Genomic DNA, 10,947 nt, shown 5'->3' with positions numbered 1-10,947 from the left:
CGCAGTTTTTTTTCGAATTTAAAAATATCGACACAAACGAATACGAGAGCAATAAAATCTGTGGTGTAAAAGTTAAACATTTTACTATAATACGTAGGTACCTACGTCTAATAGAATAATTTATATTCAATCACAAACGGGTGACATTTAGTTATCGGATAGTTTTTCGCATACCGTAAAAGGAAGTTGCGAAACACCTAATGTTGATAGCACAAGACAGTAATAGAGTGATATTGTATATATTTTAATATGGTGAAACCTCCCGTAACAGACACCTCCAAATAACTGACATTTTTTTTTTGATATCGAACTGCAAAAATTCTACAAACTGAACTCTCTAAATAGCGGACACAAGTTCAGTGACTGAGCGTGTCTGGTATTTAGAGAGTTCACTGTATACTAAAATAATATTTTAGCGAAGGTGACTATCATTAAAATTATTGGATTATATCGGATATCAACTCGTTTAAAAATAATATATTGACTGTAGTTGATCGATTGCAAATCCTGGTTTACTCGTACATTCGATTAAAAATTTTACAAATTACGTAAACAAATAAGTCTTAAACATAGTATTTTTCAAGTACTTTGTGGGAATTCCTTACATGGGTCTGTCTAGAAGAACACAATTGTCTGCTGACTATCATTTTAATTTTTTTTTTAGTTTGGTTTTCCAGTATCATAAAATAACATAAACTTGTATCATTCAATGACAGTGTAGTATTATATTAGATACATGGATATAAATCATTTTCGATCCATGTATGAAACAATAAGTTTTTTCTGTCTTATAATGTTTTATATTTGTATTATTTTATTTATGTATTGCAAGACTATTTACAGGCATGATATAGGTTAGTGCTTACAATAATTATAGGTCAATAGGTGGTAAATATCAAGTAACATATTGTTTATAAGTATGATATTCAAATAGTAAAATAATACTAGTTTACAACTGCAAACCCTTTAAAAGTTTCAAGTGGGTGGAAGAGCCCTACTGCTTTTACATATTATGTACTATTTGAACCTATATGAGATCCGAGATATTATAGAATATACAAAACACAAAACAAGACATATCATATTTTATATGGTGTGATATATTGAGCATACAATAGGGGAAGATATTTTATCATTTTAATAAACTTTCAGTACCCAAGTTATGGACGGTTATATAACATCGGCAACGTCGCTGGTAATAATCACACATCATAACAGTTTAATAGAGTAATGAGTTAACACGGGAGTTTCTTCGGGGGCTGGTTTCCGTGACCCTCAGAATCATTAACAACTGTCGAGAAATGTATTCCAAGTATTTTTATTTTGTATCGTTCGTAAACAAAACTATATAATGACAACAATTGTATTTGAAATAGTCATGGCTTAGGCCACTTAAAATACATAAACTTCAAAGCTCATATTGATCCAAAGTACCGTTTCAAACTTACCGGATAGTTGTAAAACTCATGAGGACAAATACAAAATTAACACCATAGAATTATAATCTTTTATGAGTATTTTTCAGTTATAAATGTATTATGAATTTGAAACAGTATAATTTGTACAAAAAATATACTAAACAAAATAAAAAACTTACATAATATGGGTATATTTACTATTTATATGAATACAATGTATATATTATTATTATGATATATGACGGACGAATCGGTAAGTTATTTACAGAAGTAACATTTATTTGTGTTTTCACCGGGTAGATTTTAATTTTAACAACTGTATTTTTATGTTTATACTTTGGCGAAGGAAATACAATTAAAAAACGCATTAACTCGTTAAATGGGTCTCTGCGACTCGTTTGTCTGTTCATTCCCCGTACAAGTATCGTCCTTGAATTGCATCTAGATAATATGTTATTTTAGTAATCACTGCCGAAAGACATTTAAACGAATGAAAAGAAACAAAACAAACGTACCACTACTTTTGGCGGGAAATCGTGATTTTTTCGCTCAATTTTGGGGTGGTGGTCATCGAATTATGTGTCACCAAAAAAATCTCTTCTGGTCTGAATGTGCGCCACATCCACATATCCACCGGGTTGGAACTCTGACATGGTCGTGTCAAGGGTCGTCCATAATGTACGGTGATGGAGTGGACGGGGGGGGGGGGGGGGAGGGGCGGCCCGAGTATTCCCGAGCGATATAGCTCTTTGCAAAGATTTAGTTTGTTCGAGTTTTAATGTCATCCGGCCATAAAATACTGTTCTGATTAAGAAAGTCGGCCTTTCTCTCGTTCCGTTGTCTTTCGCCTTTATTCTGTATCTCTCTCACTCTTTCTATATCTACTCTCTCTCACATACACACACACACTGCAGAACCATTGCCATTTTCGCCGCAGAGGCCACGGATAAAAGACCTGATAGGCCTGACAACTACGGGGCACGGTCGGTGTGAGAGACGAGCGAAGGAAAATAAATAAAAAGTAACTTTTATCGAAAAACTTTTGTCGGTCCTATATATACATACATAGCCGCTAAAATATAAAATTTACTTCAAGGTGGCTGGTTGGAAGTATTACAAATTTTAATGAAATCCTGCTGAAATGGTGTTTGCAACTGTTATTGACATGTGTATATGCGTACCTGTCCAGAACACCACAGATCGATCGATCGATGATAAAATAAAAAATAGACAATATTTGTATATTATACACGTTTTGGTCTTATAATATGATATTATTATGGTTTTTATAGTTGCTCACGCTATCCATTATACTCGTGCTTTCATGGTTGACTTGTTTAGTTGTTTCGTATGATTTTCGCTGATCTTGTGAAACGATAAAAAGAAACGCTAGGTTTATATTTTGTATAATGTTTGCATAAATTATTTGTGGCATATATGCAATAATTAAAATTAATATTTTTATCTTTATGATATCAATCGAAAAAAAAACTATTTAATGCCTAGTATGTTTAAGTATTTTTAATTGTTTTATCAACAATACAAATTTGACAAAATTGGTGTGTTCCAATAAAATCAAGTCACATAAATCACACGTCAAAATGATTGATTTTTAGTATCAGACTTCTATTTGTTTTTTAATTTGTTATTCTCAAACAATATTTTAATATTGGAACATTATTAGAATCGTGATATTATAATAAATGATTCGCTGAATTTTTCTTTTAAACGTCTTACGAGAACGTTTTACTATCATTTATAATAATATTAGGTATTTAGTTAGTAATTAATTTAAAGCGGAAAACGTTGAATTCATACGGAACAAATTGTTTTCGTCCTTCCTTCCGAGTGGCTATAGTATAATATAATAATATTAAATGCCTTATTTTGCCAAACTCTGTTTTCTCTGAGTGTCAGTAGCAGTGTCGGGAAATTCCCTGGAATATCAAAAAAAACACAGTTATTATAACTGTACAATAATAATCAAAATAATGAATAATATGACATTATGGAAACAAAATATAGGTACTGTAAGGCAATATATTATGTATGTAGTTTATTAATCTTGAATTTTAAAAATTTAACATTAAGTTAATTTAAGGTACAAGATAAAAAATCATCGCGGTTAACTATTGATATAACTGGAAAATTATAACATCAAAGACATAATGACAGAGTGTATTGATGTTGCTGCGTGTAGTAAAGAGGTACCTGGTTCCTTCATTAGGGTGTAAGACACTAACTCCGTTCAACGATTCATTTTTTTTTTTTTAAACTTAAATTGTCAACGCCTCAAGAGCTTGGAGTACAGAGTAAAGCACTAGTTAAGTGCACTATGGTAATAATAGAAAACAAAAATACAGTTATTCACAGATACAACTTTCTTAGTATTAAATAAATCAACGTCAGACAAATTATTAAACAGCGCAAAGTGCGTTTCAGAGAACTTTCAAACCCAATATTATAGTTGAGGTAATTTAATGTTAAATGTAGATTGGTTCCTTAAATTTAAGGAAGGGACTGTTAAAGGTAGTCGTGATAACTAGTCAGTAGAGCCAACTAATCCGTGCAATAACTTGTAGACAAACGAGATGAAACGTCGAAACGAAGAGATTATTATGTATACTATATTGTTAATATTAACTGAAAATATTAATAACAATAAAATAATAGTTAAACAAATATATCATATTGGAACAATATTTTCATTTACTTGATTTACCGGCTAACATTTAATTCGGTATCGGAACCGTTGCAAAATTTATTTAAGCATTATAATATAATGCTTGAAAATATTATCATTTAATTAAAAATTAAAATAGGAGGAAGTTATTATAATATCTTATAACAATATGAGTTTTAGTCTTGTAGTATTCCTGGAATACGATACAATTTCCGTGACCGTCCGAGCCCTATATTCACTTGTTCACTCGCAACGATCTCCCGGAAATGCATCCGCTGCGAGTCCTCGAACGTTTCGACAAACATGGTTACAAAAGAAAACCTGGAATTTAATTCAAAGAGACGTACTACATTTCTCGTCTGCGAGCCAGCTGATAATACAATAGTTTTTCCGCGGGCCACCACACGGGTCACTACACCATACGATATGATTGTGTCGACTTAAAGTTGAAACGAACACGAATTGTACACATCGAAATAATATACGAGATGTTCGAAATGTTCCCGTCAAAAACGGTGCGTGGTGCAGGTGGTAGACCGTCGTAGGGTATGTGGAGGGTTTCCGCGATAACCGCACGAAATCCACGCCGTTTTCGTGCTTCGGAAGACCCCAAAATATTGCTAAGAGCGGCGCGTGCTTCTTTCAACAGAAAAAAAAAACAAATTTGATCGAATTAACACTCTTGCCGAACGGTATTTTGAATTGTTCATGATTTTGACGGAGCAACAGTCACGGCAGCGGTATAGTCAGCCAGACACATAGGTAGGTTACACATAGGTACTGTAGGGCGGTGACGGTGGACCGCGGAAGACGTAGTGCGCGCGTTCTCTTCGATATGGGCAGAGTACCGCGGCCGCGGTCGGGGGGGAGCGAAGTGTGCTCGGCGGGAAATCGTTATTAAGAAACTGCCACGGCCTCCCCCCGCTAAACGAATGAATATTTTATACGCAATATAATTTGGTGAGCACAAAGACGCGTATGTGTGCGTTGCGAGCGCGTTCGCGTGTATGTTATATTAATATGCGTATCGCCTTTAACGCTGACAAAGCCGTAAGACGCGGACGTAGACGGCGGCGGCGTCGGCGACGTCGGCGGCCGCTCGTTAATCTTATTCGGAAGATTTATAGAGATCCTCCTCCGTCGGTTACTTCATTAAACGTCGTGTATAATATAGCCCGCGTATATTGTGCGTGTGTGTGTGTGCGTGTGTGTGTGTGTGTGTTTGTGTGTGTGTGTGCGCGTGTGTGTGCGTGCGCTTATGCCTAATACGAAATGGTATCCGACACATTATGGTAAACGAGCGGCGAGGTGAGATCCTTTTTCGAAGTGAGATCCGAAATGCCAGATCTGACAACGATTTTGCTTAAAGTGAAATCTACTGATGATTTGCCATGATATTTCATTGGACGTTCCCGGATCTCATGAAATGCGGAAAACAATGTGTGTAATTTGGTATCGGTGTGTAGGGCGCACCACTATCGATACGTACAAAAAAACTATTTAATATTGCGCACACCACGCATGGATATCCACGCCATCTCCGAGATCTAGGTATCGGCAACGTCGCATTAACTAATCCGGATCTAATATAATCGATTCGAAACCATATTATCACAATATCGTTTAAACTAAATCATAATTTATATCGGCTTCGTAGTAGACTCGAGAACGCTCAACTGGAGACATGCAAATGTTTAATATTTTTTGAACCACGCGGGAGTAGTCTATTTTACAATTTTTACAATAAATATTATGTACAACAATATTTTGGATAGTTTATGATATGAAGTACATACTAACAATAATATAATACAGTCTAGATTTTCATCATGACATCATACCCTCGAAATACTCAAATCGGCCGTATAATATACATTAATATTATGATACATATCACTTCCTGTTCATTTCCACTTTGCTAGTTGTAGTGAGCTACCCTCGTAGTCGGGCAGACCTATATAATGTTAAAATGCATTTTTAATTCAGAAAACACGTGCATCTGTATACTTGAAACTACCTATGGTAGAAGAAATGGATATCAAGAGTGGCATCAATCAACTAATTTATCTATAACATCTGCCATAGAAGATTTTTTAGATTGGGGGGGGGGGGGGGTGGAGGTGTCTAATTAGGGTACTGCTGGAGTTCGCGGCTGTGGATCCAGATACATACTAGTTAAATTTTGTTATATAATAATATTATATTTAAATCGATCTCGTAAAGAATTCTAACACAACTTTCTTATAAAATTGAATGTAATACGTAAAGTGTATTATACATTTATAATCTTACGGATCACGTAACGTTCTTATTTATATTTTGGTATTTTAGTGTACAGTGATTTTAAAAATAAATCAATTTCTATAATGTGGATCTCGCAGAGTACTTTAGCTTCCTTGTGCGTGTGAGACTTAATATGATAATTATTATATTTAAACAGAACTCTTAACGATCTTATTTATGCTGTATGTATAAGTAACGAAAAAGTGGGACTTGACCATAGTTGACCACTTGGAGCAGTTTTCAAAAACATGGATTTCATGTATCATTTGTTTTGTGTATAGCGTGTACCTAACCACTACATGTTTATATTAAATAATTGTATATTCGATATTTTTGAATTATTGCTAACACCTTCCACAAATAAGTATCTACTGTCAACATTACACTTCGGAGCCACTGAAGCAACGTAAAAAATTAGCTTTGTTGTAAGTTAGTAATTTAGTATGTCGAAACAACACATCATGTGGGTACGATACTACGATGTACTCTTAATACGAAATGAGATCCAATTTTTCAGTTATTGATGCTTTATGTTTGACTACTCCAGCTCGTTTGATTTCAACAAGAACTCCAAAATTTAATCGAAAGGATTCTCCCACTAAAAAAATCAAAAGTCCAAGAAAAAAGTTCATTCAACACCTTTAAATGGTACCTAATATTAGTAATATTATTATCATTAAGATGACATCACGCCCACATGTGTTGTCTACGTCTTACACACTTGCGTTTTTTACATTATATCCAATATATTGTTCATTATGCTGGTGTACATGTGGCTGTGACGGCCTCTTAATATTAAATTATTATAGTTCACTACTTTTGCTTATTTCTAAACTTCTTTGATAAATATTATATTAGACGTATGTTCAATTTTCAATTCATCTATCAATTCATTAATATTGTTATAGATAATACATATGTCTCCTCCCAGATAACCACGCTCTTCTACCGAAATGTGATAATATTTGACAATATTATACTAGAACAGCCATAGAGGAATACAGAGCTCACAAATCAGCGAATAAACACAATACAGATCTATGTGACTTACGTAGACATAATTCATAAATATACTTCTAAAAACGTTATCCTAAAACAGTATTTGGGGAATGCATAACTTCCCAGATAGCGAATAAACGCTAGCGTCCATCTATGCGGAAATGGACGAAGCGTTTATTTGTCCGCTTGTTCAGATGAAGTTGAAGTTAGCGAGTGAACAAGCGGACGAAGGGACGCTTTATCCGTCTCCATATGGATGTACGTTTGCGTTTGTTTGCGTTCGTTTGCGTCGATTGATCACGACGCATACTGTCCTACGCCAATGCGAAATCCTCCGTACTTTGAATTATTTCTTCGTAACTCAAGACCGCTTCGGTTTGCGTCGGTTGATCACGACGGATAGTGGCCTCCGCCCATACGACTTCAACGCGACATGCCGGCGGTATGTTTGGCATTGACCTCCATTGCCTCCTAATCTTCAGCCCGGCGAAATCACCTTAACATCCCAATTTAGCAAAGTCTGCAAAGTCTCAAGTCGGCGAAAACTTTATGTATTAACAGTTGCTCCGAGGACGGCGAGCAAATTTCGGCTTCCGACATATTATTACTCTTTACTACGGCAATATTTGACATGTCTTGTAACGTTTAGAATACAATAAATTCTTTATTGTAGAATATTCTTCGATTATTTAACAGTAATGCATACAATATTAAATTTTTACACGGAAGCTTTTATGATATAAATAATTGTGGTTCAAACACTATATTATACTACCATAACAACGCATTATTCAGTTTATCTAGGTAAATATTCTTTTATTTTTTTATCTTATCTAGATAAATAGAGATTATTAATTTACACAGTTATCTAAGAATTTCATTTATTAAACGGCTTTTTTTTTTTTTTTATTAATGATAAGGCTTCAACAACTAAGGTTATTAGCCTGCAGAAGGTTATAACAATGTAAAATTATAAATATTTACAACTTATTGTTTAAATGTGTATAATAAAAAAATTTGTATATAGCTTCTGTGTTTTCTTCGCTGAGGGCAAGTCGGAGAGAAGATGAATTTTTGAATATTTTCCGAGCTACGGCGTATTTTGGACATCTAGTGACAATGTAGTCGATCGACAGGTCCACGTTGCATGCGTCACATTGTGGAGCAGGTTCCTTGGTGATGAGGAATGAGTGGGTGAGATGAGTGTGGCCTATTCTGGCACGGGTTATAATGACCTCATCCCTTCTTTTGAGGTTACAGGAGAAGTAAACGGCTTTTATTTATTATAATTTATAGGTAGACAATTAAGTAATTTATTAAGTAGGTGATTTTTTACTAATAACTATCGAGATTTATGATAACATACTATTAAGTTATTCTATATTTTTACGAGCTTACAGAGAGTTCCATATACCAATATAAAAAAAATTAACCAATAATTGATAAAGATAAAAAAAAATTTTTTTCATCTTTATCTAGATAAATTAATAATTAAGTTATCTTTATCTTTATCTAGATAAAATTATATTTATCTCGGCTCAACACTGTCTGTAAGTACATGCTTGTTACTTACAAGTTAGCAACAAAATAAAATAAACTAAAAAAAATTAATATTTTTTCTTTTTAACAAATTTTTGCAGAAACTTAAACTAGGTATTTAGGTTTCACTATCAGTATCAACAATTCTTTTTGAATTTTTTGAATCCACTTCTAATTGTTGATAAAATGCCCAATGGTGTTTAGGAGTCGCGTGTGAAGTTACATAATGCTAATAAGTCTTTTTTTTCTCTGGAGTAATTTTTGTTGCATTTTGAAAAGCACACAATTTTAAGTCATTACAATTTAATGGTTTTCTGGATTTTTTTCTGGTGTCGATAATATTAAAATTTATATCGGTATAACTTGTTTTATATTTAAGCAAAAATGGATTATCACGTTCGACTCTAATCGTTTTTATTGAATTCCATAAAACATTTTCGCCATTAAGATTTTTTTTTAAATATCCAACCGTACCAGAGGTACTGGAGCCACGCGAGTTCGTGGGTGGCCCAGTCACTGCCGTCGCCTCGGGAACAGTAAAAGAACACTGCGAACGTCAGCGTGACCATAGCCATGCCCGCCTCGGAGAAGAGCAACAGCGGTTTCCGCGGCCCAGCCTGTCCACCAGCGCGACGGCCACTAAGTTTACTACGGCCATAGTGACGGTGAAAAGCATGACCGACTCGTGTTTATTCAACAGCGACCCATTACCTGGCAGCATGAGCGCTGAGTAAGCTAATATGCAGCTGATGCCACCCGTCCGCATATCCTTCCGGCTGGTGAACAGCTCCTGGAACGTGGAACGGTTCTCCATCTCCTTGCGCACGTTCACCTCCATCAGGTCCAGTTCGTGGCCCATGTCACCGCCGCCCCGGAAGCACTGCAGGCACACGGCCGCGCTTCAGCAGATAGTACGGTGACTCGGGTAGCCAGACGGCAGCGACGAAAAACAGAACTGGCACGACGGCGGACACGGCGTTCAGCGTGCGGTACGACACCAACGGACCGATAATCGCCTCCATCAGCAAGCCAAAGTGCAACCGAAGGCAGAACACGCTTCCCAATTCTCCGCGTATGACGGGCAACGCTATCTCACCCAGGTACACGAGCACCACCGTGTACGACATGTCCTTGCCCATGCCGGCCAGCAGATGGGCCGTGTACAGCGCCCAGGCGGTGGGCACGAACAGCGTCGGCGCCCACGAGACGATGAACAGCGAGTCCATCAGTTGGCCGGCCATAAGTGGACTGATCACGTATCCCAGGTCCATCGTGGCCACGATCCACGACAGCTCATCCATGATTGTGTTGAAGTCCGTCTCGTGCTTGACGAACTTCTCCACCACCGAGCCTGGACACCCCAGCCGCATGCCGCTGATGAATATCGACATGGTCGCTGCGGGAACGGTCACATGGTCATTATCATTATCAAAATATAATCTATTTCAATAAAAAGAAATGTGTGTGTGTGTGTGTGTGTAAATAGGTATGGAGAAAATTCTTGTTTGTAAAAGTTGAGAGGCCGGGTGACGTTATAAAGCCGCGATACCGCGATAATAACGAGTATTTCTGTTCGGAAAATTCCAACCAAGGGCCGGCGAAAAAACTTAACGTCTATATACATATATAGATATACATATATATATGTCTATATACATCGACGCGCCCGATGCCGCCGGTGATGGTGACATTATTATATTATGGTGTGGTAAGTAATGACAGTTGTAGAGTAACTGCCCAGTTGGTTTATAAATAATTAATAAGTCCCACCGCGATCGGCCGTATCGGACGCCGGACGGACGGTGTTCGTTAAAGGTGGTCGGTTTTTTTAAAAATTTAATTTGATCAATATTTATTTCCGCCCGCGAAAGTTTTAATCCCTCCGATAAAGTGCATGTCATCAGTTTTGAATATTCTCACTAACCACGAAATTTTATTTATCAACTGTTGCGTGGGTGTATATCTTTTGATTCGATTGTTTTTGTTTCATATTTTTTTTTTATTATTATTTTTATTCAAATCACC

At 36.1% G+C, this 10,947-nt stretch overlaps 1 pseudogene; it reads right to left on the bottom strand.

Moving 5' to 3' along the window:
• Positions 1-8,996: 8,996 nt before the first annotated feature.
• Positions 8,997-10,313, bottom strand: LOC132951467 (facilitated trehalose transporter Tret1-like; annotated as a pseudogene).
• Positions 10,314-10,947: the final 634 nt, after the last annotated feature.

The sequence above is a fragment of the Metopolophium dirhodum genome, chromosome 8 (genome assembly GCF_019925205.1).
Source record: "Metopolophium dirhodum isolate CAU chromosome 8, ASM1992520v1, whole genome shotgun sequence".
NCBI lineage: Eukaryota > Metazoa > Arthropoda > Insecta > Hemiptera > Aphididae > Metopolophium > Metopolophium dirhodum.
This window is presented reverse-complemented; position numbering and strand designations above follow the sequence as displayed.